This window comes from Leptonychotes weddellii, chromosome X (genome assembly GCF_054177405.1).
Source record: "Leptonychotes weddellii isolate Sample4059 chromosome X, ASM5417740v2, whole genome shotgun sequence".
NCBI classification, from domain to species: Eukaryota; Metazoa; Chordata; class Mammalia; order Carnivora; family Phocidae; genus Leptonychotes; species Leptonychotes weddellii.
This window is the reverse complement of record NC_138385.1, coordinates 73,543,745-73,571,243: the sequence shown is the minus strand read 5'-3', so window position 1 is coordinate 73,571,243 and position 27,499 is coordinate 73,543,745. Positions and strand designations below refer to the sequence as shown.

Sequence of the window (27,499 nt, the reverse complement as noted above, 5' to 3'; positions counted from 1 at the left end):
TTAAGCAATTGAGGGTACCCTCTGGCCAATAGCATCAAGAAATGTAAGCCCCCAGCCCAACAGCTTACAAGACCCTGAATGCTGCCATCAGCCATCAGAGCTGGAAAGTAGATCCTCACCCAGTTGAGCCTCACATGAGACTATAACCCTACATGACATCTTCATTGTAGCCTTATGAGACCTTAGAGCAGAGACTCTAGCTAAGCCATTCCTGGACTCTTCAGCAACAGAAAATATGAGAAAATCAATGTGTGTCGTTTCAAGACACACATGGTAATTTGTTTCACAGCCATAGAAAACTAATACACCAATAGACCTTTTCCTTTTTAATGTTGCCTGAGTTTCCTCAAGTCATGACACTCCCACTAGACCTTATAGTAGATGCTTCCACAGAAAACCTCTTCTACGCACAATCAACTGTCCCATATTTCAGTTTATGTGGTGGTCTCAAAGAGTGCTAGAGAGTGTATTCATGTATTTAAGACTCTAAGAACTAATTCCATGACATACTTCTCTCCCATCCCAATATGAGCCCTATCATTAACTTGTAGACAATGTCATCTCTTGTCATCTTTATTTCTTCCTTCCATGGTTGGCCATGTTCTCATCATCCCGGGAATTTACACCTTTGCCCCAACCGTAAGACAAAACAAAACAAAAAGAGAATTATATCCATAGCTGATTAATTGTCCCTTCTGAGTTGAGTCTTGATCGTTTCTTTCCCAGAGAGCAATCTTTTTCAAAGTTCTGCCCTCAAAATGAATGAATAAGAATTCAACGAAGTGAAGAAGGGGAAGGAGAATGTTCAAAGAACAGGTTCAGAGCACACAAATCCCCATGGTGGGAGAGCACACAACGTGAAAGAAAGCAGAAGATGCACATGATAAAGCTGGGTAGGTAAGATGGAGTCATATCATGAAAAATCTTCATAGAGCATGTTAAAGATTTAGCTTTTTAACCTAAGAACAATGAGAAGCTGCTGAAAGGTTTTGGGAGTGTGGAGAGGTGGCATGATCAAAGTACCCTTTGGAAGGGGTGCCTGGCTGGCTTAGTGGGTAGAGCATGAGACTCCTGATCTTGGGGTCCTGAGTTCAAGCCCCATGTTGGGGATAGAGCTTACATTAAAAAACAAACAAACAAAGCCCAAAGTACTCTTTTGAAAAAGATGAGTCTGGCCAAAGTGAAGGAGAATATAGTGAAAACATGGAGAACAGTTAGAAGGTGACTGAAGAAGCTATCTAGTGAGAGATTATAATAGCCTAGATTAGTGGGATAGCAATGAAAATGGAGAAGAGCTGGAGCTAATTGGACAGAGGGGCCTAAATTTATTACTCACTATTGTTTCTTAGAAATTTCATAGCCCTCATCTTGGAAAGTTTTCTGATTTAATTTTAATTTGCCTGGAGAATTTCCTCAGTCTCTCCAGAAAGGGTGCATAGTTAGCATACTTTCTGGGCCCTTGCATGTGTGAAACTGTGTCAACGTTGCCTTCGTAAGTAAATGAGGGCATCAGCTGCTATATTTTTCTCTCAAAATTTTATAAATGAGCTACTGTATCCTCTAGTTTTATATAGCAGAAAAGAAATCTGTTTCCCTTTGATTATCTTTTTTTGTTCATCCTTTATTTTTTTCTGTCTGAAAGTTTCCAAGATACTTTACCCTAGAATTTCACCAGATATGTCTAGGAGTGTATCTTTAATCCTGTTGGGTGCCCAATGAACGCTTGGTATCTGAAAACTTGATTACGTTTGAAGCTCAGATAAGATAAGCTCAGATAAGCTCTAAAATTTCTTGAATTATTGCTTTCTTTCCTTCATTTACCTTCCCTCCTGGAAATTCTATTCTTGGCATAAATCTCAGGGCTTGTTCTATAACATGTTTTCTGTTTTTACTCATGATTTCTATTTCTTCATGTTTTGTTTTGCTTTTTGAGAAAGTTTCCATATTTGAACTTTCAAGTCACTTACTCAGTTTTCAGCAGTATTGATTCCATTTTTTCACTTCTTTGGAATCTTTAAATTCACAAATCTCACTTTTTAAATTTTTCATTTTTTTAAGATTTTTTTTTTTTAATTTTTAAGTAATCTCTACATCCAGTGTGGGGCTTGAACTCACAACTCCGAGATCAAGAGTTGCACACTCCACAGACTGAACCAGCCAGGTGCCCCCACAAATCCCACTTTTTAAAATTTCCAAAACCTTTTTGTTTTCTCATAATTTCCTTTTTGCATTTCCTTTTATTTTTCATAGGAATTCTTATCAGATTTTTTTTTTTTTTTTAGTTTTCCTCTAATACTGTAACTCTTTTCCTTGGAACTAAGTCATCTTAACTGATCTGTGAATCACATGTCCACTCACTGCAGCAAGTGTAGAAATGTCTCCAAAAACCTTTGCAGGTACGGTTGGTGAAGCCTGTCAGGCCATGCTGGCTTTGCAGAAGAACGAGGTCAAAAGTTTTTCATGTTAAACCACTGGTGAAACAACGGGACTGATTGGTGCTGAGGACTCTATTATTTTAGTCTTCTCTACATGTGAGCTTTGAGTGGCTGTTGTTTTTGGCCCATTAGAAGGGAAGCAGTTCAAAGCAGCAGTCCCCCTCAGCAATGGCAACGTCCATGAAATCAGCAGAGGGTCTCAGGGATTCCATGGTGAGCAGGAAAAACGGGTTGATCTCCAGAGGTTTAGGCAATTCCTATACTCTACTGTCTGCCCTCTCAGAAAGCCTTGGAATCTGAGCTCCCAACTCCAGGCTAGATCAGAGAGAAGGGTCTCCTCCCTCCTGGTGATTGAAATCATGCTGCGGAGAGGGCAGCTTCTCCTAACCTGATTTCTGCAAGGTCATCTGGGAAGCCTGAAGATCCTAGATGTGTAGGATCCCCTCCAGGTTCCTACAGTGAAACATGGTCATCTCTATACCACCTCCCCAACCCCTCCCACCCAAAGACACACATATACATAAGCTTTAACTTACTCATTGATTCACCCCTGCAGGAAGCTGAGGGAAACGGGAGTAAAAATCATGTGCTCAGCCTGCCGTCTTCCCAGAATCCTTCCTCTGGGTAGTTATATATATATATATATACACACATAATATTTCTTTAAGTTTTTATATATTTATATATTATTTATATATTTTTATTTTTATTTCCTTTCATCTATACTAAAATCCCCTTGAAGGCAGGAATGTCAGGTAGTTATGGGGTTTTTTTTTTAAGACAAATTGTGTAATGAAGATAGTGTAACCCAACTTCAGTGTATATCCCTTAAAAGCACCGATGACATTCTAGACATGATTCATAATTGGTAAGTGGGTGAACCAAGCAAAAACACATGCCTTGGAACTAACAACTAAGAAATACAGTCGCATTAGCTATCAGATATTGATTTTTTTCTCATGCTTTTTGACAATTGTGTATTGACTAGTTGTTGTCCTTGAAAATCAAGATATTATTGATCTGCATCAAGTACTTAAAGGGTTCTTGAGAAATATTTGTGGATTTTGATGAAATACAAAATAAAATAAGACCATGGTAGACTAGTCTATGCAATTTTCATTGTTTATGTTTCTTAAATAACTGTGCATTTTCCTTTCCTTAGTAGCTAATATCAACTAGTTAAAGAAACCTTTCTGATTTCCAGGTCACTTCCAAGGCTTTGTGAAGTGGCTTTTAAATAGCTTCATGATAAACCATCTTAGGAGATGCTTGACCTACCTTAAGGTCTTGAGTGTCCTAATTCGTCAGTTGATCAATAGAAACACTCTTGAAGATGTATTGTTGAAAATATAAAGTACATAAGCCCATAATTTTCTTCTGCTGTGAATGTAATTGGCTCCCATTTTAAGCAAAAGCACTTTGAGAATGTCAGAAAATTGAACCCTGCCTCTATCTAGATACGGAAATAAGTAGTGAGGACACTCTAAATGATGTCAGAATGATGGGGTGGCTGAAATAATGATGAAATTACGACAAGAGGTATTTTCAAGATAAACTGGTTCACTACTCCTGTTGCTAAAAGCATATGGTATATCACTAAATGTTCAGTAAGGACGATTACCAAACCACCCAAAGAAGCAGTCCGTGGAAGAGTCAAAGGTCTATGAAAATGAACAGAAAGAATTTACTTTCCCTTCTAGTTCAAATAAACGGGAGGTTTTTTTCTAAGTTTGAATGAGACCAAAGAGGCTCAGGTGGCCCTGAGAGCCTTGGAATAGAGATTATTATGTAGAGATGACAACTAGAGAAGTCTCAACCTGGGGTTCGATTTAATTGGTTTCTGTCTACAGAACCCCATATTATTTATCCCAATATGGTTCCAAAATTCTCTGCTTCCCTGCAAAGTAGATGTTCCCGAAGATTACCTCCTGCCTACCAGACTGAATCTCTATTAGTTGAAATGTTTTGTAATAGTTGCTGCTTCCATTTTAGCTCAGCTGGACTCAGGAAATGAAGGGGGAGGCGAGTAGCTAGGGTGTATTTAGGGAACACAGGGCTATAGCTCATTGGCATGAGCTTTAGGAAATGTTTTTTTTGTGGTTTCCACTTGTCCCGATTATGAATTTCTGACACCACACTGGACACCTGTACCCTGCTTACAACATGGCAAGAGAGACCCCAACCTGGAACTCTAATTTTAGAGTCCCATTCTGGCCCTCCTCAAGTGGTACCCTACTAACCAAGCTGAGGAGTCCATGGGGCCAAGGGGTCTGAGAATTCTAGCTTGAACCAGAATTTCCAGATTCTTATGGAAGTCTATTTGTCAAGATAGGAGCATAAAACATTTTATTTCACTGTTTTCTAGCTTGATTTATAACATATTTTTAGATAAATAGTGTGTGGGCCTTCATTTGTACTCTTGACCTGGTCTCCACAAATGGTAGAAATGGGCCTGCTTGGTACTACTCCTTATGGGCAGCAGAAGACTCTACCTGACCAATTCTTGGACCACCTCCGGTGCCGTTCCCTTCTTACCTCAGAACAAGACTGTAACTAGTATGTGGTCCTGGCCTTCCTATTAACATGTTCCTTCCTCTGAGTTTTCCTGTATGTAGAACAAGGAGGTTGGACAAGATGAGCTAAAGTTTCCTTCTAGTTCTTTCACATGTAAGCATGGCACAGAGCAGATAGGTATGTTTGGCTTTTCAGCATTTACTGGGGTCTTTAAATCATTTTGAACCAAGGGTAAAGCAGAGTGGGTCCTCAGTCACGTTTCTGTCCTAAGCATGCAATGGAGTTTCCCTAGGCCTTACCAACTTGTGCATATGAAAATGAACTTCATAACATTGATAACTTCAGTTCCAAGAGTTTCTACCCACATGTTTAGGGCGAGAGCCTCTGCCCTCCTCAAAATTTCACGCAACTATTTATGGGCATTTCCAGGGTTTCTTAATAGTTCTTAGGTTTCTCCATTCTAAGCTGCCATGTTAGTGTCTAATGGAGAAAGCCTTTCTTCTTAACCCTCCACACCACATGTGTAGCCCATGTGAGTGACAGAGAGCATTAACAGTGGTCCTAGGGCACCAGCTCCTGATGCCTCTAAGATTACAGTCCCGCACAACAAGCTGCAGCCATGGTGTGTACCACAGGTGGAGAAGAAATGCCCCTTCGCCCTTCTCTCCATTTTACTTTCTACTTTGTCCATGGGATGGATACATAGCAGAGGTGAGCCTGCCCCCCTCTCTTACACTGTCGTGTGACAGCATAGTTTCTTTTGAAAGGACTCAGACACAGATCCAAGGACCCCAGGACAAACCCTGACACTGGCTTCAATATCCCTGTCTCTCCCAGGTGCTGAATGTTCTCTGGCCCCTTCCCCACATGAATATTAATCAGGCAGATGCTCATGGATTACTGGCCCACTAACCTATTAGATATACCAGATATGTGAAAACAACTGGAACACAATAAATCAGTGAATGAATGACTTATTGAGATAACTAACTCCCAAGGAAATGATGGAGTACAGTGATATTAGGCTGACTTTCCAAACATTTCAGAAATTTGTTCAGATTTACAGTGTTTATGATTACTCACTGAATATTTTAGGCCATTAGTGAATGGTTCTTGCATTTTTGGCAATAGAGAAAGCTAATCATTAATATTCACTGGGTACTTGTGATGTACCAGAAACCAGGATACACATTTATATGCATTATCTTACTTATTCCTTTAGGTCAGGGGCTGGTAAACTTTTTCTGTGAATGGCCAGAGAGTAAATTATTTTTAACTTTGTGAGCCATAATCCTAACATCTCCGTCATACTTTTCAGCTCTAAAAGCCAAAGTGTCAACAAATGAATTTGTCCGTGTTCCAATAAAACTTTATTTACAAAAATAGGTTGCAGGCTGCATTTGGCCCACAAGCCATAATTTGCTGACCCCTGCTTTATGGCATTCATGAGGATGGTACTGTTTGCATCTTTGTTGAACAGACAAGGAGACTGAGCATAAAGAGGCTAAGCCATTGGCCCAAGATCTCAGATAGCAAGGAATGGAACTGGGATTTGAAACTAAGCAGGCTGATTCCAGAGCTCACATTCTTTAGCACAGAGCCATTTGGGGCCCAAGACAGTAAGTTACAGATTACCGTTGGTGGGAAACTTAAGGGCTGGGACCTGCCTTTGAACCTGCATTGCACGTGGGCATCATGTTTCCTTCCTCAGATATCATTGCCAACAGAGATCTTGATAAGCAGGTTTCCCCCGCTGAGAGCAGAGCATTCCTATGAACACTTGCATAAGCCAAAATGGTGTAAAGTGAAGAAGCAATTACCATTCATTTATATGAAAAAACTGAGTATTCCCAAACCCCCCAAATCACCTCTCTTACTCTTTTCTGATAGCTTAGGACACATCTTTTGAACACTTGCAGAAAATAAATCAAGAGAAAGCACAGATGTTCACAGACACGGCTCAGATGGTAGCTTGATGCTGAGATGTGCAGTGTAGTTTCTGGGGAAGGAGCTTGGCGGGGCCACTCTCACTGTTTGGGATGCGTGCTGCCTCTATATCGGCTCGCTGCAAAACAAACACTGAACGCCCTTTTCTCTTTTCACCTTTGTTCATAAAAGCAGAAATCCTCTTGGATTTCTTTCAGTTAGTGAAAACAGGTGCTAATGTAGGTCTTTCCTAAAAGCAAACTGGCCCAATGAGAACTTTTGAAAAGCAGTGTATACCTGCATACTGATCATCCATTAAAGGGAAAAAAACCAGTAATAAATGAAAGGTCACTTTCTTGCTTTGAAGTATCAGGAAAGGGTGGTGTATGCCCCATCTAACAACCCTTAATTAGAGAATTGCAGCATGCATGACTTCTTAATTGCTCTAATGATATGATCTCACTTACTACTCATTAATTTCCTCTCCAACATGGCCCTTCAAGCCAGCTCTACCTTTCATAAGGAAGCATGAGTCAGTAATAATGGTAATGATAATAATAATGATAATGATGATAATTCCATTAACAACACATTTATATAGTACTACTCTAAGCCACTCTTCTTTCTTTTTTTAGGGCCCTTCAATGTAATGCCCCCAGATGGCTTCCAAAGTCATGGCCCCAACCTTTCCTGCCACCCAGGTCTCGACCCTAGATTCTCTCCCAGCCCAGGATCATCTCTGGGTCTGCTGCTCCTTCTCAGCACTGGGACCCCTGCCTCCAGCCTCTTGATCACACTGGAGGTGAGTGGACGGCCTAGATTCAGACCCCAGCCCTGCCCCTTTGCCCATGGTCACACTATCTGAGCTTGCCTTGGCACATTCCTCATCTACAACGTGGGCATGAAAATAACCGTAGAGGGCTTTTGAGAGGATTTCAATGAATGTTCATTTAAGGTAGGGAGACCAGTCCTGGGCACACAGTAAATTCTCTGTGTGTCAGCTGGTATCATTTGCTTCATACCAATCACTGTATAATGTTGTGTCATTTATTTTGTAACATTGTTGTCTCACTCCTGCTCCAGTATAAGCTTTGTGAAGCCACTGGCTTTGTTCAGGTCAATGCTATATCTTCTGTGCCTAGAACAGTGCTTGATGAAGTCAGGGGTAAATGGTAGGCTGCCTAAGGAGGAAAAATAGGGGCACATCTAAGTTTAAGTTTTTATTTTAATTCCAGTTAGTAAACATAGTGTTATATTGCCACTCACTCTCCTAAGCACTTTGAATATATTAATTCATTTAATCTTCACAGCAAAAACCATTTTACAGATGAGGAAACTAAGATCTAAGTGTTAAGTGGCTTGGCCAAGGGTGAAATTCCAGTAATGAATCCAAGCACGCTGGCTCCAGAACCCATGATCTTAAGTACTATGCCTGACAGCCTTGCAAGGAGGACTTTTAAATATGGTAAAAACTAAAATCTGTCATTTTGGTAGGTCACCTCTGTGTAGATAGAATCTAAATGGCATTTTGTGATTTATTATGGAATAGTCTACTATATTCTTCTTTATTAAGGAGCTTGCAACTTGCCTTGTGCGTGAAGGCATGGGGAAGCCCCCATCGATGGTCTCTCTTTCTCACTCTTGACATTGGTAATCTGCAGATGCCAGTGCCCATCCCCCAAGACAGTTTCGAGAAGTGATCATTTGAGTGTGTGGGGGCACCTCAGGAATGCCCAGGGACACGGGTGGGGGCAGAGGGACACTTTGAAGTAGAAGCATTTCCTTTCTCATCTTTCTACTTTTCTATCAGGAATTTTCTTTCTTGAAATTTTAGTCCCTTGGGAGATGCAGCAGACAGTGTCACTGGGCTACCCACATCTCCTTGGAATTGACCATCATTTTCCCTATATGCAGTTCTTTTCCTTACTGCCAGCACCTGGGCCTCTTTGCCTGCAAGCTCTCTTTGGCCTCCAAAGCCCTCTCTGCATACATGCGTGGTGAGGTGAAAGTGCCAGGGAACTAATCAATCACTGATAAGAACTAGTGTATAGGGGCGTCTGGGTGGCTCAGTCAGTTAAGCATCTGCCTTCAACTCAGGTCATGGTCCCAGAGTCGTGGGATCAAGCCCCACGTTGGGCTCCCTGCTCAGTAGGAAGTCTGCTTTTCCCACTCTCTCTGATACGCCCCCTGCTTGTGCTCTCTCTTTCTCTCTCAAATAAATAAATAAAATCTTAAAAAAAAAGAATTGGTGTGTAACTACCCCAGCACCATCACTCCTCAGCACGTGTGCGACGCAGGCCCTCAGAACTCCCCAGATGATTAAGCTCAGTTGTCTACAGTGGAAACTGGCTTGATATTTGCATCAGTCAGGATTCCACCAGAGGGGGGAAAAACAGTATGAGATATATATGATAGATAGATTGATCGATCGCAAGGACTTGGGGCCCCGCAAGTCTAAAATCCATAGGGCAGGCCTTCAGGAAGGGCAGGCTGGGACTCTAGGGCAGGGGCTGGTGCTGTAGGTACTTTAAGAATCCAGGTCTCACACCATTTGGGAAACCTTTCCTCACCATCCCTCCCATCTTTCTCATACCTGTATGACAGCACCTGTATTACTATTGTCTGCCTCCTGCTTTAGGATGACCACTATTATTTCTTGGTGCCTACCTCCCTCCCAATTCAGTGCCTAATACAAGATGGTCAACAAATGTTTGGAACGAATTAAATGAAACCTCTCAGCCCCTTGAATTGCAATATGTGCTTACTTTGAACTGAAAGGACCTAAAATATATTTGCATTTTAAGTACTGTAATTTTCATGGCATGTCCATTATTCCCCATAAAGGGCTTTTAGGTCAACCTTTCCTTCTGGGTATCTACATTGGTTGGAGCAATTTTGTAAGTTGGAGGGATTTTTTCCACACGTTGCCATCTTCCGTTTCACCCTCCTGGCTGCACTCCCAAGAATACCCAACAAGTTAATTATATTTGTAGACTTGCAAAGTAGCTTTCATGAGTAAGAGTGCCATTCATCTATGAGAGAACCCAGCAGAGTTCACTGGCGGCAACTTGCCAGGAAGGCAGAGATCCTAAGTGCTTGCTAGCTCACCGAACCATCCACTGGAGTTCTCCATTTTAAATAGCAATAATGACTAAAAAAATCGTTTTTTAATTTGTCAACTTTCAGTTGAAACCAGAAACTTTTCAAGCACTGCCTATACGCATGCGATCCATTTGTCCTTTTCCTTCTCCCACAAGCATCCTCTTCCCAGGAGAGAGATCCACTTCTGCCCTCCCTAAAAGCTCACCTTATCCCAGGCTTTGAGACCTAACCCCATGTGTGCTGTATAAACGTATAAACGTAAGGAGGAGAGGCAGGATGGAGCTCCACCCTGTCACAAGGTCTGCAACCTTCATATTCAAGTAATGAGAGGGGAAATGTGGCCTGTTCTCCCTGTGAATGATAGTTCAGTGTTGACCGTTCCAGCGCAGCTAGTAACAGTAATAATGTCTGCTACTCTTCCCCAAGCACAATTTACCAGACCACCATACGGAGATGTTCACAAACATGACAGCATCTGATCTTCACAATCAGCTTAGGTGGTCGATTCTCTGTGCCCCATTTTACAGCTGAAGAAACTGTGGTTCACATAGGTAAATTTTTACCATAGAAAATTGTGAAAATTTGAGTTTGTTCTTAGAAACTGTGATTTAAATAAGACTTACTATGAGTCCCGTTCTGGTCTTTTGCTTGAATTCTAACCCTGAGTCTCTGCCTTGATAAAAATCTCAGTGATGGGGCACCTGGGTGGCTCTGTCGGTTGGGTGTCTGCCTTCAGCTTGGGTCATGATCTCAAGGTCCTGGGATCAAGCCCCGCATTGGGCTCCCTGTTTGGCGGGGAGCCTGCTTCTCCCTCTCCTTCTGCCCCTGCGCCCCCCATGCTCTCTTTCACATGCTTTCTCTACCTCAAATAAATAAATAAAATCTTTTTAAAAAATGTCAGTAATAATGATGTCTTTAACTGTAATTTATTGAGGCCCTACTACGAGCCTTGTGTGTTTAACTAACCAAGTGATGGGTCCAAGATTCAAACCCAAGCCAATCTGCATCAGAGCCTGGGATCCTCCCACTGTCCCTTCAAGGATGAGGCTTACTCTTGCTTTCCCCAGTGTGTTAGTAATTGTGGACTTACCTTGGGACTCCATCCACGTGACTGAGGGCTGGCTTCCTTCCCAACCCCCACCCCCCCACTGCCTCTATTCCAATCCAATCCATGGTGAGCCAGTGGGGTGGGATCAGGACCTGCTGGCGCTTCCCATTTAGAGGCAGTTAAATAACTGGAAACCAATAAAAACATAATCACAAACTCAGAGAAATGCAGTGGAAGAAAATACAGCTTATGAACTGTGTGCATACTAGGGAGCTTGGCCTAGTTTGAGGAGGGTGGTCAGAAGAGAACTTTCTGAGGAACTAATTTTTTAAAAATCAGCCTTGAGGTATAATTTACATACAAGAAAATCAATCCATATTAAATATACATTTGATGAGTTTGGGCAGATGCATATGCCCATGAAACCACTACCACAATCAAAGTAGAACATTCACATCACCCCAAAAGCTCCCTTGTGTCCCTTTGTAATCAGTAAGCAGATTACACCCACTTGCAGCCCCAGGCAACCACTGACCTGCCATCTGTCACGATAAATCACATTTACCTTTTATTGGAGTTTGATATAATTCCATACTATATGTGTGCATTTGTGTCTGGCTTTGCTCCAAATAAAGTTTTTAAGATTCATGAAAAATTAATCTCGGGCCACCTTTTGTCCCAGATCTGCTGTCACAGATCTTCTGCCACCATTGACTGCCTACCTGCTGAGCAACCCATTGCTACCTCCCTGCCCCAACCAACCTTCTTCACTACCTCCTACCACCCAACCTCAGGCTCCCCTGTCTGCTTGGTCTCCTCTCTCACGTATGTCTGGACTTATCTATAAGCACCTGACCCACTTCCAGTGGGGGATGTCTCATTTCTCAAGGCAAAGCCTCAGCTTCCCTGGCCTGGCCCTAGATTTTGAGGCCTGAGAACCCATTCTAAAGAAGTAGGAGCAGCCTTAATCTCTAAGATCCATACATTAATGAATAACAGATCAAGAAATAAAGACTTTCTTCAAGATCTGACTCAAGTATCACTCTGGAAGTGACTGGACTCTCAGAGTGCTTTATGTTTACCTCCCTTGAGGCATAGAACAATTTCTGCCACATTTAAGCATGTGTGTATGTGTGTATGTGTGTGTGTGTATACATATTTATCTCTCCATTCAGACTATATGCTCCATTAGGGCAAGAATGAGGTTGATTCTTGTTTGTGATGCTCAAAGAAATAGCAAAGTGGGGGAAAATTAGGTGTCTTGAAATGTAATCCCCTCAATGACTCAAATTATCTTCCTTCCAGCCACTGAATTCACAAATTTAGAATTCGTAAGGAAAAGCACTTTTCTCATACATAAAATATTATTAATAATGAAAATTTTAAATACACTAAAATTTTAAATACACTAAAATTAACCCGTAGAGAAGAACAGAGCTTATGCTAAAGAGCAACATGAGGGGTAGACATGTTTTTCCATGATTTATAAAACCTTTGACTTTATAAACTGAAACACAGTCAAACTGTCAAGTCCAGTCTATAAAAAGCATGTACTCCATATTGAAAATGCTCACAATTCAGTACCAACAGTGAAAGAATATCGAGATTCAGGTGAAATATGAGTCAACTCTACTCAGTGTAACTGAGGACACAATGGTCAAGGAGACATTTCACTGTTACATATTGATCTGTTTTACCTGAATCATTTATTTGGGATAAAAAGAAATTCTGCCATTATATCCGTGAAGTTAACCAAACACAGTTACCCACCACTGCGCTGTCTGTCTCCATTTGATTACAAAAAAAAAAAAAGACCCTCCCTGCTACCATCCCCATAAGTGGGTTTATGTTCTAAGCATAATCACCTGAAGTCTTTGTAATTTAAAGGCCTAATTTTCTGCCCTTGTTTCCATAAAGACTTTTATAGCAGGCACAATACACTCCAGTGGGTAAGTAATGTATCATACCCTTGGTACATGCAAAGATTACTTCATTAATTATAAAGAAAAACTATAAAAGAGTCCATCTATTTTCTGCAACCTGTTCACAGAAAATGCCAGAGGTGGGCCTCTCAAAGCATTTGGGTGTGCATAACATTATCTTAAGCATTTGTATCCAGTTTTACATGGACAATGTTTTAAAAGACAAACATTATTATAATGTTTATAAAGAAAAGAACAGATCCTTTTCTATCCCTCACAAACTGATCGCTACTCTGAAGAAACCACTTCTAACTATGGATTTCAGTATCTAACACTCCTACTGCTACTTCTTGATTTTTTCTTTTGTTTTCAGTACTATCTATTGACTTCCTACTATGGAAGAGGAGTGTTCAGCGCTCTTAGGTACTCCTTGACCACATCTTTCAAACACACACCTCTCACTTAGAACTTTTCCCTTCCTCTTATTTTTTGGAAAAATCAACATTCTGTTTTGCATTACTATTACAAGCTCCACATAATTCCAGATTGAGCCATGGAGTCTCCATGCTGTATTTCATTTCTTGTAAAAATGGGTTTTTAAAAAATCTTCCTGCAATTTATATTCTCTGCCCCTGCCCCGCACCGCCACCCACCACCACCAAATTAGTTTCTCTGTGCCTGTGTTCTCAGAGTTGAGTTGGGGTTTTTTTTTAAAGATTTTATTTATTTGTCAGAGAGAGCACAAGTAGAGGGAGCAGCAGACTCCCCGCTGAGCAGGGAGCCCGATGTGGGGCTCGATCCCAGGACCGTGAGATCACAACCTGAGCCGAAGGCAGACGCTTAACCGACTGAGCCACCCGGGCATCCCCAGAGTTGAACTGGAAGGAGAATGAAGGGGAGTTTCTCATGGTTCAGGTGTTCAGATTTTTCCTTTGCCCACTGTCTGAGCTTGTAAACAATCCTCCACAATGCCTGGGGTCCCTGAGGTCAGGTTCTCTCCGGTTTGAATTCTCTACAGGGTAAAATCTCTGCTCTTCCACACACACCAGGGAGTGGATGTGAGATTCATTTAAGTGCTGCTTATATACAGCCTTTTAACCAAGTACCTTTCCGTCAGAGGCAATTTGTGCTTCCTGAACCTTCCTGGGATTCTCTGGTTGGACTCATCTGCTTCTGTGCTTCTGGCACGATGGCCTAACACATCAGCTTTCTCTCACCTGAGAGAGCAGCTTCCACCTGCCCGATTTGCTCTCCAGCTTGCATTTCTTTACTTCTATTTCCTCTCCTAGTGTCTTCGTCTTTTGGGGAAATAACTCTTGTATCCCCTTTGTGGTCAGCTTAGTGGCTTTGGAGAAAAAAATGGCAGTAAGGCCATTTGTTGGATTTACCAGGTATCACCAGAATTCCTCATACAAATAACGTTTAATTTTCTTAAACTTATATGAATGAATCTGTCGCTGGGCGCCTGGGTGGCTCAGTTGGCTGAGCTACCGACTCTTGGTCTCAGCTCAGGTCATGATCTCAGTGTCCTGGGATTGCGCCCCCGTGTTCACTGGGGAGTCTGCTTGAGATTCTCTCTCTCCCTCTCCTTCTGCGCCTCCCCACCCTGTGTACATGCACTCTCTCTCTCTCCAAAATAAATAAATAAGGGGCGCCTGGGTGGCTCAGTCAGTTAAGTGTCTGCCTTCAGCTCAAGTCATGATCTCAGGGTCCTGGGATCAAGCGCATATCAGGCTCCCTGCTCAGCGGGGAGTCTGCTTCTCCCTCTCTCTCTGTCCCTTCCCGCTCCCCCCACCACTCATGCCCCTTCCCCGCTGCTCATGCTCTCTCTCTCGCTCGCTCAAATAAATAAATAAATAAATCTTTAAAAAAAAATTAAAAATCTGTCACCTAAGTTCTCTCTGATTCAGATTTGGGAGTTCTAATGGTAAAGGATAATTGGTACTTCATATTCACCTACACAGTTTTGGGGTCCCAACCCCAAATGGCAAAATAATAGTAATAATAACAATAATAATGAGCAAGCAAACCAGCCCACTCTCTTATATATTACAGTGAGAAATAAACTAGGGGAGTGGCTTGATAACATAACTAAATGGAGAGACAAAATGATTCAAGAGATTTTCTTTAAAGTGGCTATCATACCCTATTGCTAAGAGGTTTTGAGCCAAAATAATACATGTTCTTGTCATGTAAGAAAACAGAAAAACAAAAGTCTCTGCAAAGAGTGGCTTCTCCCTTACATCGAAGGGCCATCTTTAATTTGTTTATTTCACGTCCTCTATGTAACTGCCACCATCCCATTAGCACTGCCTTCTAAGGGCCCCAGATGATTTCCCACCTGCTAATAGTAATGGCCTGTCTGGGGAGGGCTCTCCAAAACATCTGACTTTGAGAGCCCTCCTTCTTTTCTGGAGCCCAACGGTTTTGGTTCCATATGGTTTCTCTCTGCTCTACTCTTCCTCCATAATTGGTTTCTAAAATCCTCCGGCTCACTTTTCTTCCCTTTGTTGCTAAGCTCGGGTTCCTCATCTCTGACAGTAATACTGCAGAAAGGCTGGTTGAGGCCATTTCAATTCTCCCTGACCTCTCGAAATGCTTTAATCATATTAGGCAGTTGTATCAGGTGCTTTACAAAAAGGTTGAGGGGGGCAATGCTATGGTAGATATTATGGGGTGCTGAGTCCCCCACCATCCCCCCTTCAGGGCTAAGGCACTCATTCCCCCAGCTGCTGGGGGCATTGGCAGCTGAAGGCTCTCTGGTAAGATGACCTGGCTCAGGGTCAGGCCCCATCTCCTGGGGCCACCTGCATCCAGTGACTTCCTTCACACCACACAGGTATGGATCCCAAAGGTCTTCCCCTGTAAACTCCCTGCAGGCTATTCTCCATCTTAGAGTTATTTTCAGGAACTGACCCAAACAGATGCACGCTAGTTTGAGTAGCTAGAGCAAAAGCAAAGTAGTGCCATCACAAATCTCATTCTCCCAGGGTAGACTATTTTAAGGACCAGGCATTAACGGGGCCAGTTTAAAACTCTGCTAAAACAATGCTCTCTGGGATCAGACTTTGCGGGTGTGCAACTTGGATTTATGGCTTACCAGCTCTGGGGACCTGCCCAATTTCTGTTCAGTGTAACCATGTCTCCTTTCGTCACGTATGCGATGGCAATGACAGTCAAACTTTAGCCTGTACCAAAATCCCAGAGGGCTTATTAAGACACAGATGGCTGGTTCCCAACTCGCAAGTGTCTGAGTCAGTAGGTCTGGGGTAGGGCCTGGGAATTCGCATTTTTTTTAAAAGATTTATTATTTGAGGGAGAGAGAGAGAATGAGCATGGGGGGTGGGGCAGGCAGAGGGAGAGGGAGAGAGAATCTCAAGAAAACTCCCTACTGAGTGTGGAGCCCAACACAGGGCTCGATGTGTTGATCTCATGACCCTGAGATCATGACCTGAGCTGAAATCAAGAGTCAACTGACTGAGCAACCCAGGCACCCCGAGAATTAGCATTTTTAACAGGTTCCCAGCTGCTGCTGCTGCTGGTGGTCTGAGGACCACACTTTAAGATCCCCTGCCACAGGGTCTTGTGAAGATTAAATGAGAGAATACAGTAGTCCTCACTTTATCTGTGGGAGATATGTTCCAAGACCCCCAGCAGATGCCTGAAACCACAGATAGTACTGAACCCTACTGTACTATGTTTTTTCCTAGATGTACATACCTATGATAAAGTTTATAAATTAGACACAGCAAGAGATTAACAATAACTAATAATAAAATAGACCCATTGTAAAAAAACCACAAAAACAAAAGTTATGTGAATGTGGTCTCTTTCTCAGAATATCTTGGCGTACTGTATTCACCCTTCTTCTTGTGATAATGTGAGGTGATAAAATGCCTACGTGATAGATGAAGTGAAGTAAATGACGTAGGCATTTTGACATAAGGGTGCGCTCCTATGGACCTGATAATAGGTAAGAATAAAGATCATCTGCTGCTAGACCACAGTTGACCATGGTAACTGAAACTGTGGAAAGCAGAACCACAGAGAAGGGGGGACTACTATATTTGCAATGTGCTGAGCTTGGGACACAGTACATGAGCACAATTCTCGGTTGTCTTTGTTGTTGCTATTGAGAAAAGCTATACTTACCGACTCAAAAACTTTGAACTGAACCTCTGTGCCTAAGACAGTTTTAGGAATCCAGGAAAGCAGAGAGGGGCAATAATATCTAAGGAGAAGATGCTTGCAAACAAATTCCATGGACCACACGGAACCAAGTATCATAAAAGTATCACAACACTGGGGGCACCTGGGTGGCTCAGTCGGTTAGGCATCTGACTCTTGATTTCGGCTCAGGTCATGACCTCAAGGTTGTGAGATGGAGCCCTGCATCTGGCTCTGCACTGGGCATGGAGCCTGCATAAGATTCTCCCTCTCCTTCTCCCTCTGCCCCTCCCCCAACTCTATCTCTCTCCCTCCCTCTAAAAAAAAAAGTATCACAACACTGTTGGAAAAGGACAAGCTCAGGTATTTCCTTTCTAAATGGCATAAACATAATACCAATTACATTTCTGACTACGTCCCCAGGCTTGTGCAGTGTCATCAACATTTCTACCTAAACTCAGACTTTTCCTTCTTTAATTTCAAACCTATCAAAGCAGAGCTTATGGAGGGGAGGTGGAGCATGGTCTAATTATGAATAGCTCAATTGCTTTATCCCATTGAGAAAGACAAGCTTAATAAATAACAATATTCTATGAGGTAAACTTTCTTCGGTCATTACAAATACTACTTCTTATTCATGACGAGTGGAATAATTCCATTCAGGCAATTAACTACATGCCAATTTAGAGATTCCATTCCTTCAACTGCACCTGAAAGGTGATTGCATGAAGCCTATGCCCAAGATCATAGATGATGTCTGTTCCTTGGGACCACATCAGGAAAGAGTAACTCAGAAAAGCAGGAATTCATTAGCAAGGATTTTAGGTTCTTTTCTACATATCTCTGTAACTCTGATCAAACAAGACTTAGATTCAAATCTAACCAACATTTTCTAAAATTTGAAATTTTTATTTATTTATTTATTTGAGAGAAAGAGTGCTTGCGAGTGGGGGGGAGGGGCAGAGGGAGGAGAGAGAGAATCTCAAGCAGGCTCCAAGCTGAGCACTGAGCCTGATGCGGGACTCGATCTCACGACCCTGAAATCATGACCTGAGCCGAAATCAAGAGTCAGACACTTAACTGACTGAGCCACCTAGGTGTCTTTAGCCAACATATTCTGACCACCTACAGATGTGTCAGGCCTGGTGCTGGATGCTTATCCAAATGTATTTTGTTTAATCCCCACAACAGAAAGCAAATATAGTCTGTATTAAGGTGATAGAGGCTTAATATTATCATAGAATGGAGTAAAGTCTGCAGGAAACGTGAAAACATCAGAAATATCAATGCACCTCTTATTCATAGTGAGTGATTTGATATTTATTTTAAAGAAAGGTGGGACTGAATGTCAGAATCGGCACACTGACTTTCATTTTGCTCCTTTAATATAGCTCAGTAGCTTGCAAACTCTTGTGTGCCTAACAATTAATATGAAGGACTGTACATTCAAAACCAGATGTACCATACCTTCTAGTTGATTTAAGGGTCTTTCAAGGATACTTTAGACTGTAGGGGATTTTTATCTTAAAGGTTGACTTTCAAAACTTGTTCCTACATAAAGTAAGACTTTTATGAACATTTTAAGCCAAAATTTTTGGGCTATCTAAATCCTCAACATATCAATGTAATGTTTAATTCTCTTTCATCTAGTAGAAGAATGAACCTCAATGAGGAATAAAGCCTGGAGGGATAGTTCTGAAGCTCAAGGGATGGCCCTAAAGAAATGGCACGTGCTTTACTCAGACTTGAAGATAACCTTCAGGATTATATTGGAGCTATTTTCATCAATTTTTTTCAACAAATATTTATTTGGCATCAAATGCATGGCCGGTACTGCTTAGGTACAACAGTAAATAAGGCACGAATTGCTGCTCTCAGGGAGTTTACATTTTAGAATCAGAAGAGACAGATGAACAGCAGATAAATATAGATGCCATATATCATGGTCTATTTCACAATGTGAAGTAGTTTAAAGGGATAGAAAGTTATAGCGGTGTGGGGGGGTGTTCATTTATCTGACACCATCAGAGGAGGACAAGGACCCAGAGAATGGTGTCCCAGCAATAAAGTGAAGAAAGTACAGTATTTTTCAAAGGACAGAGTGATCAGCTGTGTTGCATGCAGGGGACAAATCCAATAAGATAAAAACTGAGAATTGATTGTTGGATTTGGCAACATGGAAGTCACTGACCTTGACGAGAAAGCTGTGGTGGACTGATGGGGATGGAAGCCTGACTGGAGTGGACTCGAGAGAAAATAAGAGATAGTAAGCAAGAAACAGCTACCGGGGAGCTTTGTTCAAATGGCAACAGAGAAATGTTAGAGTTGTCGGAGAGGAATGTGCAATAACGGGAGAGAAACAGTATTACATGTTTCCATGCTAGAAGGACTGATCCAGTGCAGAGGGGAAAGTCATTGGTGTAAGGGAGAGAGGTGGACAAGTCCTGGAGTGATGTCCTTGAGTGAGAAGTCAAGAATGGGATCACCTGACCAAGGAGAGGGGTTGACCTTATATACATGGATAGAAAGCTCATTTGTCGTGGTGCAGGGGAAGATATAGAATAAAGGGACAGATACAGAAGATGGAAGCTGACTTTGGTGGGAAGTTATGGAATGTTCCCTTTTGGATGCTTCAATCTTCTCAGTGAAATCAAAAACAAGACCATCCATTGAGAATGAGCAAGGGCAGGAGGTATTGGTGGTTTGTGGAAAGAGAGAAAGGCATGAAAAGAATGCTCTAAAAGAATGGGAGAATTAATTGACCTGGAAGAAACAGTGGGATTTCTCAGCAGCTCTAAGGGCTCATCTGAAGGCAGTGTACATGAGGATTGCATCTGGTGAGCTGGCCAGCCCAGAGGCCATCTCTAGAGTGGCAGGCAGGATAGAAGGCCTAGGATGTTGTATCTCTATCTGAGGGCACGCTGCATTATTTCCTGCTGCATGTAACCATCTTCATAAATTTCTATGACCTTTGCCATTAAAGAAAGTTGACATCCTCTAGCAGGGACCGTTTGCGTCTTTGCATCAATCACGATGCTGTCCATTGTGACAAGCAAGCAAGGAGAGAATAGCATAGCATTATTCTTCAGGCACCTTGCCAATACAGTGAAGTCAAAGACCCTCCTTATTCATTCCCCAGGAATACAACAAACAGCTCTGCCTGCTAGAAATAGAAAGCATTTTGCTAGGGCCTCAAAGCCAGTCTCTCTAAACGCACTGGTTTTTCCCCTACCGCAGTCAGGTTTTCCTCCTAATTCATGGCCTGATTATCCACTTAATACCCTGAATATCATTAGGCTCATCTACATATGAAAAAATATCATATCATTACTTTGCTTCTAAATCTTTAATGACTCCTCATTTCCTAAATGATAAGTTTTAAACTCATGAGCCCAACCTGGGGAGCCCTTCTAGTATGTCCTTCTCACATGATCTCTGCCCATCCATCTTATGCCCTGGACCTCACTTACTGTGTTCCACACCTACCTCAGGAGTTAATTTAGGCTCCCAAGAGAAAAATAAATAAATAACTGAGATGCTTTTGATAGGGAAAGCTCTAGTCAATTTCTATCAAGATCCTGGCCTTGGATTAACTAAGAGAAGAACTTTCCATCATGTATGCCAGGAGAGCCTCTCAAACCCTTTTACCACATAGTAATATGGCTCTTAAGATCTCTCTATTCTAGAACATAGCCTAACCTAAGAGAACGTCTAAAACCAAATCTCCATTGCCAATATCTCAACTGTGGATCTGGGGAATTATGGTTCAGTGTATTTCAACTAAGCTAACATATTTTCTTTAATTCAGTTTTAGCACTGTATTAGTTCAGATCCTCCAGAAAGCAAGCACCAAGATGGAATTAGAAGCACAAGAGCTTTACTGGGGGAAATGCCTGCAGTAGATAAAGGCGGAGGGAGCAGGAGAGGGAGGAGGCAAGGAGAGTCTTCCGACTACAATGTAGGTCTGACAACTGTGAAAAGGAAGGACAAAGGAAGGAAGTTTGTGTAGGAAGAACCTCAGGCTGCAGCTGAGGTCTGAGAAAGTGTCAAGCCCGCCGATGGGTTGCCCCAGAGCAAAGACTAAGAAGTCCATGCCAGGCAGGAATCCCCAGCTCTGTTATTATTATCAGTCATTGGGTGGGAACAGCCTGAAGGGAGTGTGGCCTAGGAGGAACGCTGCGGCTGATCCCAAAGGTATGGCAGCTTGGAGCTGTCAGCTAATGGTACTCCTTCCAGAACGTTCTCTCTTACGGGGCAATCTGTAAGTGCACTTCCATGCTGCCTCAATGGCTGCCATCATCTTCATTATCTTTATTCACAATCCTAATTCTTTGTTTTTACAGACATTACCAACAAAGTTGCCATCTTCCAAATTTCTACAAACTTTTATACATCAGGATCTCGACTGACACTGTTCCCTCCCTCTGCCTTCCCCTTTCTTCTCTGCCTGGTTATCTTTTACTCAATCTTGAATAATTAGCCAAACAGTTCTTCCTTTATGATGTCTTCCATACCCCCAACTCCTTTTATGTCCCCCACAGATGTTGGCAATACTTCAGAAAAGCGTTCATAACATTTTAGTTAGTTGTTTGCAAGCATTTATAATGCTAAACTTGAAAACTCTTTAGTGAAGGAACTATTTTTTTCTTTTTTTTTTTTGTTTGAAGGAACTATTTTTTATTTATTTTTGTATCCCTAACTCTATGATTCCCAAACCGCATACCCAAGCACCCCAGGGGTGTACAGGGAAGTCACAAGGGCTGTCATGGGGGTAATTAAAATTTGCAAAGAAAGCAGAATGACACAGCACGAACTCTAACTATTAAGTTGCTTGGCTCAAACTACTTAGTAAGTGGAACTGTTAGGTTTTTTTTTTCCTTTTGGCCTAAGACTGCTGTGAAAAATTGAATGAGACACTAACGGCTCTGTGAACGGAGAAAGTTTCAGAAACTCGGCCCTAACTCCCAATAAGCTCAGTACTTGGCATGTAACATCTGGTAAATAACTCAACTATTGATTTTAGAGAATTTATCTCACTTGCAAACATTTTATTGGCACGTCCTTTCTCTGTGCCAACCATTGTACTAAGTACTTTATATGCATTATGTCATTTATCCTTCCAACAGCACTGCAAGGTCATTAACATTGTGATCTCCATTCTAAAGTTTGGGAACCTCTGACATGGAGTTATGAAGTTACTTTCAGGAGTCCACACAGCTCAAAAGTCATGGAGCTGAGATGCCAAAGCCCATTCTATTAACCACTACACTCTACGTACCTACATACAAACTCCTAAAAAGTTTTCAAAATAACAAGCGGTGAACTTGATGGAAAATAAAAGAATCACATTCATTTCATTGCAGTATATAGCGAGAGTGACCCTTTGACAGCTAAGTAGATGAATTCATTAGGGGATACTTCTTCAACAACTATGATTGAGTGTCAGGTGCCTGGGTGGCTCAGTGGGTTAAGCGTCTGCCTTCGGCTCAGGTCATGATCCCGGAGTCCTGGGATGGAGCCCCGTGTCGGGCTCCCTCTGCCCCTCCCCCCACTCATGCTCTCTCCCGCTCTGCTCTCTCTCAAATAAATAAATAAAATCTTTTAAAAAAACTGTTATTGAGTGTCTGCTGTGTGCAAAGTGCTACAAGGGATACAAAGACGAATAAGAGATCACTCTGAAACTGACAATGTTGAAACAAAGTTCTTTTCACAATGGTTTCACATTTTCAAGATACTTTGCTTTTCTGATCTCAGCCTGCCAGTGAACCTTTTCTCTTACATCTATATTTTGCAAAGAAGCTCTTAGGGATTTAGTTTTGTCCATTCAATTAGCTTCTTCCTATTAGGGTTGAAATTTTGACTGTCTAGGCCAGCCACTGCACTTGCCCTACTTAAGTTTTAGGAGCTTCAGGCAACTGAAAGAGGATCTCCCATTCCTTCTTTCCTCTCCTTTCTAATTTAAGAGGGGCTCCTAGTTGATAAATTAACAGCAGCAGAGGGTATGAGGATCGATAAACTGAGGGTTCCAGAAGAGAGGGGGTGGAGGGATAGGGTAGCCGGGTGATGGGTATTAAGGAGGGCATATGTAGTGATGAGCCCTGGGTGTTACACGCAACTAATGAATCATTGAATACTACATCAAAAACTAATGTACTAATGTACTATATGTTGGCTAACTGAACATAATGAAAGAAAGAAAGAAAGAAAGAAAGGAAGGAAGGAAGGAAGGAAGGAAGGAAGGAAGGAAGGAAGAAAGAAAGAAAGAAAGAAAGAAAGAAAGAAAGAAAGTAAGTTGGTGAAGCACAGCGGGTAATGTATGAAAGTGTTGAATCACTATATCATACACCTGAAACTAACAGGACACTGTATGCTAACTAACTGGAATTTAAATAAAAACTTTAAAAAAATTGGTTAAGCAGCATGTAGGGGCAAGTGTTCTGCTGCCCTTGGTTGGCAGGGCCAGGGAGTACCAGAAGGACAAGAGTCATCATGCACAGGTCACCAGCATTGGACCTCATTGTCACCAGCATTGGACTAGCATTGGACCAGCATTGAGCTCAGGTCACCAGCATTGGAATCACCAGAGGTCTTTTGAAATGAAGTCTGGGACTCCACTACTGACTCCTGAAATCTGCTTCTTGTGGAATCTGTCCCCCCATGTGAGTTTCACACTCCCTAAAATTAAACGAGGCCAGATTCTGTATATTTGTAGGAAACATTCAGATTGAGTTATATGTTTATAGTCAGCAATTCGTTAAGGTAAAACTGTGGGCTACAAGTCTTACATTGTTCTGACAGACGGGAGAGCTGGTATCTAGTTAGGATTCTGATGCTGACTCTGTATAACCTTTAGTAAGTCACTTAACCAGTCTGAGTCTGAGATTTTATTTGATCTCTTGTATTACAATCTTGAAGCTCTATGATTGTATTCTATTGAGCACAGTCACAAAATAATTTAAGAGGCTATTACTGGACCCTTAAAAAGCAGAAAAAAGTTTTATAGATAATGAATATAAAATAAGATAAGCATAAAGCCCTAAAAATATAAAAGAAAACTTCAGAAGGCACCATTTCAGCCCTGCACAAGCACATATCCAAAGCCTTCCAGAATTCTGTATGAATAAATGTAAAATAAGGGATTTGGTCTTACTTTGATGATTATAATACCAGGGGCAGTGGACCAGACTGAGTCAGTATCTGGAGAAATTGATGAATTTTACATGGTCTTATGTGACAGATGTAATGTTATTAATATCAGTGAAGACATAAGATAAATTGAGGAATACAGAAAATAATTTTATCATTGTGTAATCATATTTTGGTTGATTAAATTGCAAATATACTTAATTTTTATATGTAACCATGCAAGTTTAACCTGTTACTACAAATACCAATGCAGTACTGGTGATGAGCTGAGAAGATGCAAAACACTGGCTTTTCATGCCTGACATTCCTTTCCTTAGAACATTTGAACCATCAGGAAAAGTAAAGAACTAGCTATAGAAGGGTAATATATACCCCTGGCTGAGATTTCAAAGTGGAAACTAAGTTTTCTAATTTCCCTTCTACCTTTATGGTGTTATAAAAGGTTGAGATAGAAGCCAAGAGGTTGACCATTTAAGCATTTTCAGAATCTATATTCTTAAAATGGAAGGCATTTTTCTTAGATATGGCTGTGGAAACACATCTCTGAGAGTTTTTTGGTATTCTGAAAGGAGAAAAATACAGAGAAAAATCTCTCATGAATTTAGAAGCACAAATTTAGAGGCAAAAATCCTCAACAATATACTAACAAATTGAACCAATATATAAAAAGAATTATACTTCAGAGACAAGTGAGGTTTATTTCAGGAATGCAATGTTATTTGAAACTTAATAAATATAATCTACCATAGCAACAAAGAAAAATCACATGATCATATCAATCAAAATGCAGAAAAATATTTGATAAAACTCAAAACCCATTCATGATTAAAAAATCTTAGGAAATTTAAAATAAGCTCTTTGTAAATTAAAAATAGAAGGGGATTTCCTCAGGTTGACAAAGAAAATCTACCAAAATAGAAATCTATAGCTAACATTGTACTTAAAGATAAAAGACAATGTTTTCCCCCTAAGCCTAAGATTGGAAACAAACCAAAGATGTCCATTCTCACCACTTACATTCAATCTAGTATAGAAAGATCTAGCCATTGCAATAGGGCAAGAAAAGGAAACAAAGGAATGCAGATTGGAGAAAAAGAAATAGAACTATCCTATTTTCAGATGACATCATTGTCTATGTAGAAAACACCAAGGAGCCTACCAATAAGCTGTCAGAAACTAACAAGTTTGGCAAAGACACAAGATGCAGGATCAACACACACAAATTAATTGTATCCTATATACTAGCAACAAAAACATGGAAACCAGAATTAAAATGGAATATTATTTATAGTTGGGTAAACAAAAGAAATCTAACAAAACACATACAGCATCTGTATACTGAAGATTACAAAACATCAAGAAAAGAAAGTAAAGAAGATCTAAGTGAATAGACAGATATATCATATTCATGGATTAGAAGACTCACTATAGTAAAGATGTTAGCTTTTCCCCAACTTGATCTATAGCTTTAATGCAATTCCTATCATAGGCCTAGCAAGGTTTTGGTTTTTTTTTTTTTTTTTTTTTGCAGATATAGAGAAACAAATTCTAAAATTTATATGGAAAGGCAAAGGAACTAGAATAGTTAAAAGAATTTTTACAAAGAATAAAGTAAGGAATCTGAGATCACAACTTACTATATATCTACAGCAAGCAAGACAATGTGTTATTAAAGAAGAAAGAGACATACAGATCAATGTAACAGAACACAGAACTGAAAAATAGATTAACACAGATACGTCCAGATGATTTTTTATAAAGGTGCAAAAACAGCTCAATGGAGGAAAGATAGTTGTTTTCAACAAATTGTGCTAGAACAATTGGACATCCACAGGCAAAAAAAAAAAAAAAAAAAAACCTTTGATCTAATCCTCACACTGCATACAAAAATTAATTCAAAATGGATCATGAATTTAAATGTAAAATGAGGAACTATAGAAGAAAACATAGGAAAACATATTTGGGATCTAATTCTAGGTGATGACCTACTGCTTAAAGATGACCCCAAAACCATGTCCCATCTAAGGAAAGTCATAAATTGGGCCTCTTCCAAATTAAAAACTTTTATGCTACAAATAATACCCTAGTGTGAGGATGAAAAGACAAACTACAGATGGGGAGAAAATAATTGCAAACCATATATCTAAAAAAGGCCTTATATCTAGAGTTTATAAATAACTCTCAAAATGCAACAGTTTTCTTTTTTTACAAATAACTCAATTTAAAATGGGTAAAAAACCACAAAAAGATATTTCTACAAAGAGAAGATACAGATGGTGAGAAACATGTGAAAATGTTCAAAGTCATTGGCCATTAGGGATATGGACATTAAAACCACAATGAGATATCACTACATACCTTTTAAAAAAGCTAAAATAAAAGTCAGTGATAGTGCCAAATGCTGGCAAAGAAATGAAGAAATGAGCTCTAATATACTACTGGTGGGAATGTCAAATGGTACAGCCACTCTAAAAAATAGTTTGGCTGTTTCCTACAAAACTAAACATGCATTTATAGGACTCAGCAATCACACTGTTGGGCATGATCTCTGAGGAATGAAAATGTATGTTCACCAAAACACTTGTACATGAATACTCATAGTGGCTTTGTTCACAATAGCAAAATATTAGAAACAACCCAAATGCCTTTCAATAGGTGAGTGGTTGAGAAAACTCTGGTACATACATACAACGCAATACTGCTCAGAAATAAAAATGAATGAACTAATGATATATGCAACAAGCTGGTTGGACCTCAAGGGCATTGCACTTAATAAAAAATGTCTCAAGGTGCCTGGGTGGCTCAGTTGGTTAAGCGATGGACTCTTAATTTTGGCTCAGGTCATGATCTCAGGGTCCTGGGATACAGCCCCGCGTTGGGCTCCCTGCTCAGCGGGAAGTCTGCTGGAGATTCTTTCCCTCTCCTCCCTCTACCCCTCCCCCTGCTCGTGCGCTCTAAATAAATAAATAAATAAATAAATAAAATCTTTTAAATATGGTTCCACTTACACAGCATCCTTGAAATGACAAAGCTATAGAAATGACAAACAGATTAGTGGTTTCCAAGGGACAGAACAAGAGTAGGGTAGTGAGTAGGTATGAATTCAGAGGTAGTATGAGGGAGTTTTTTGGGGTGATGGAATAATTCTATATCTTGATTGTAGTGATGGTTATTAAAATCTATACATAGAATAAAATTATATGGAAATATACATATACATAAAATGTAGGTTAAAAATG

At 40.8% G+C, this 27,499-nt stretch overlaps 1 long non-coding RNA gene across 1 annotated transcript in view; it reads right to left on the bottom strand.

Annotated features, from left to right (window-relative positions):
* Nucleotides 1-27,499, bottom strand: part of LOC145717866 (uncharacterized) — a 483,779-nt gene that overhangs the window by 115,266 nt on the left and 341,014 nt on the right. The window lies entirely within an intron of this gene.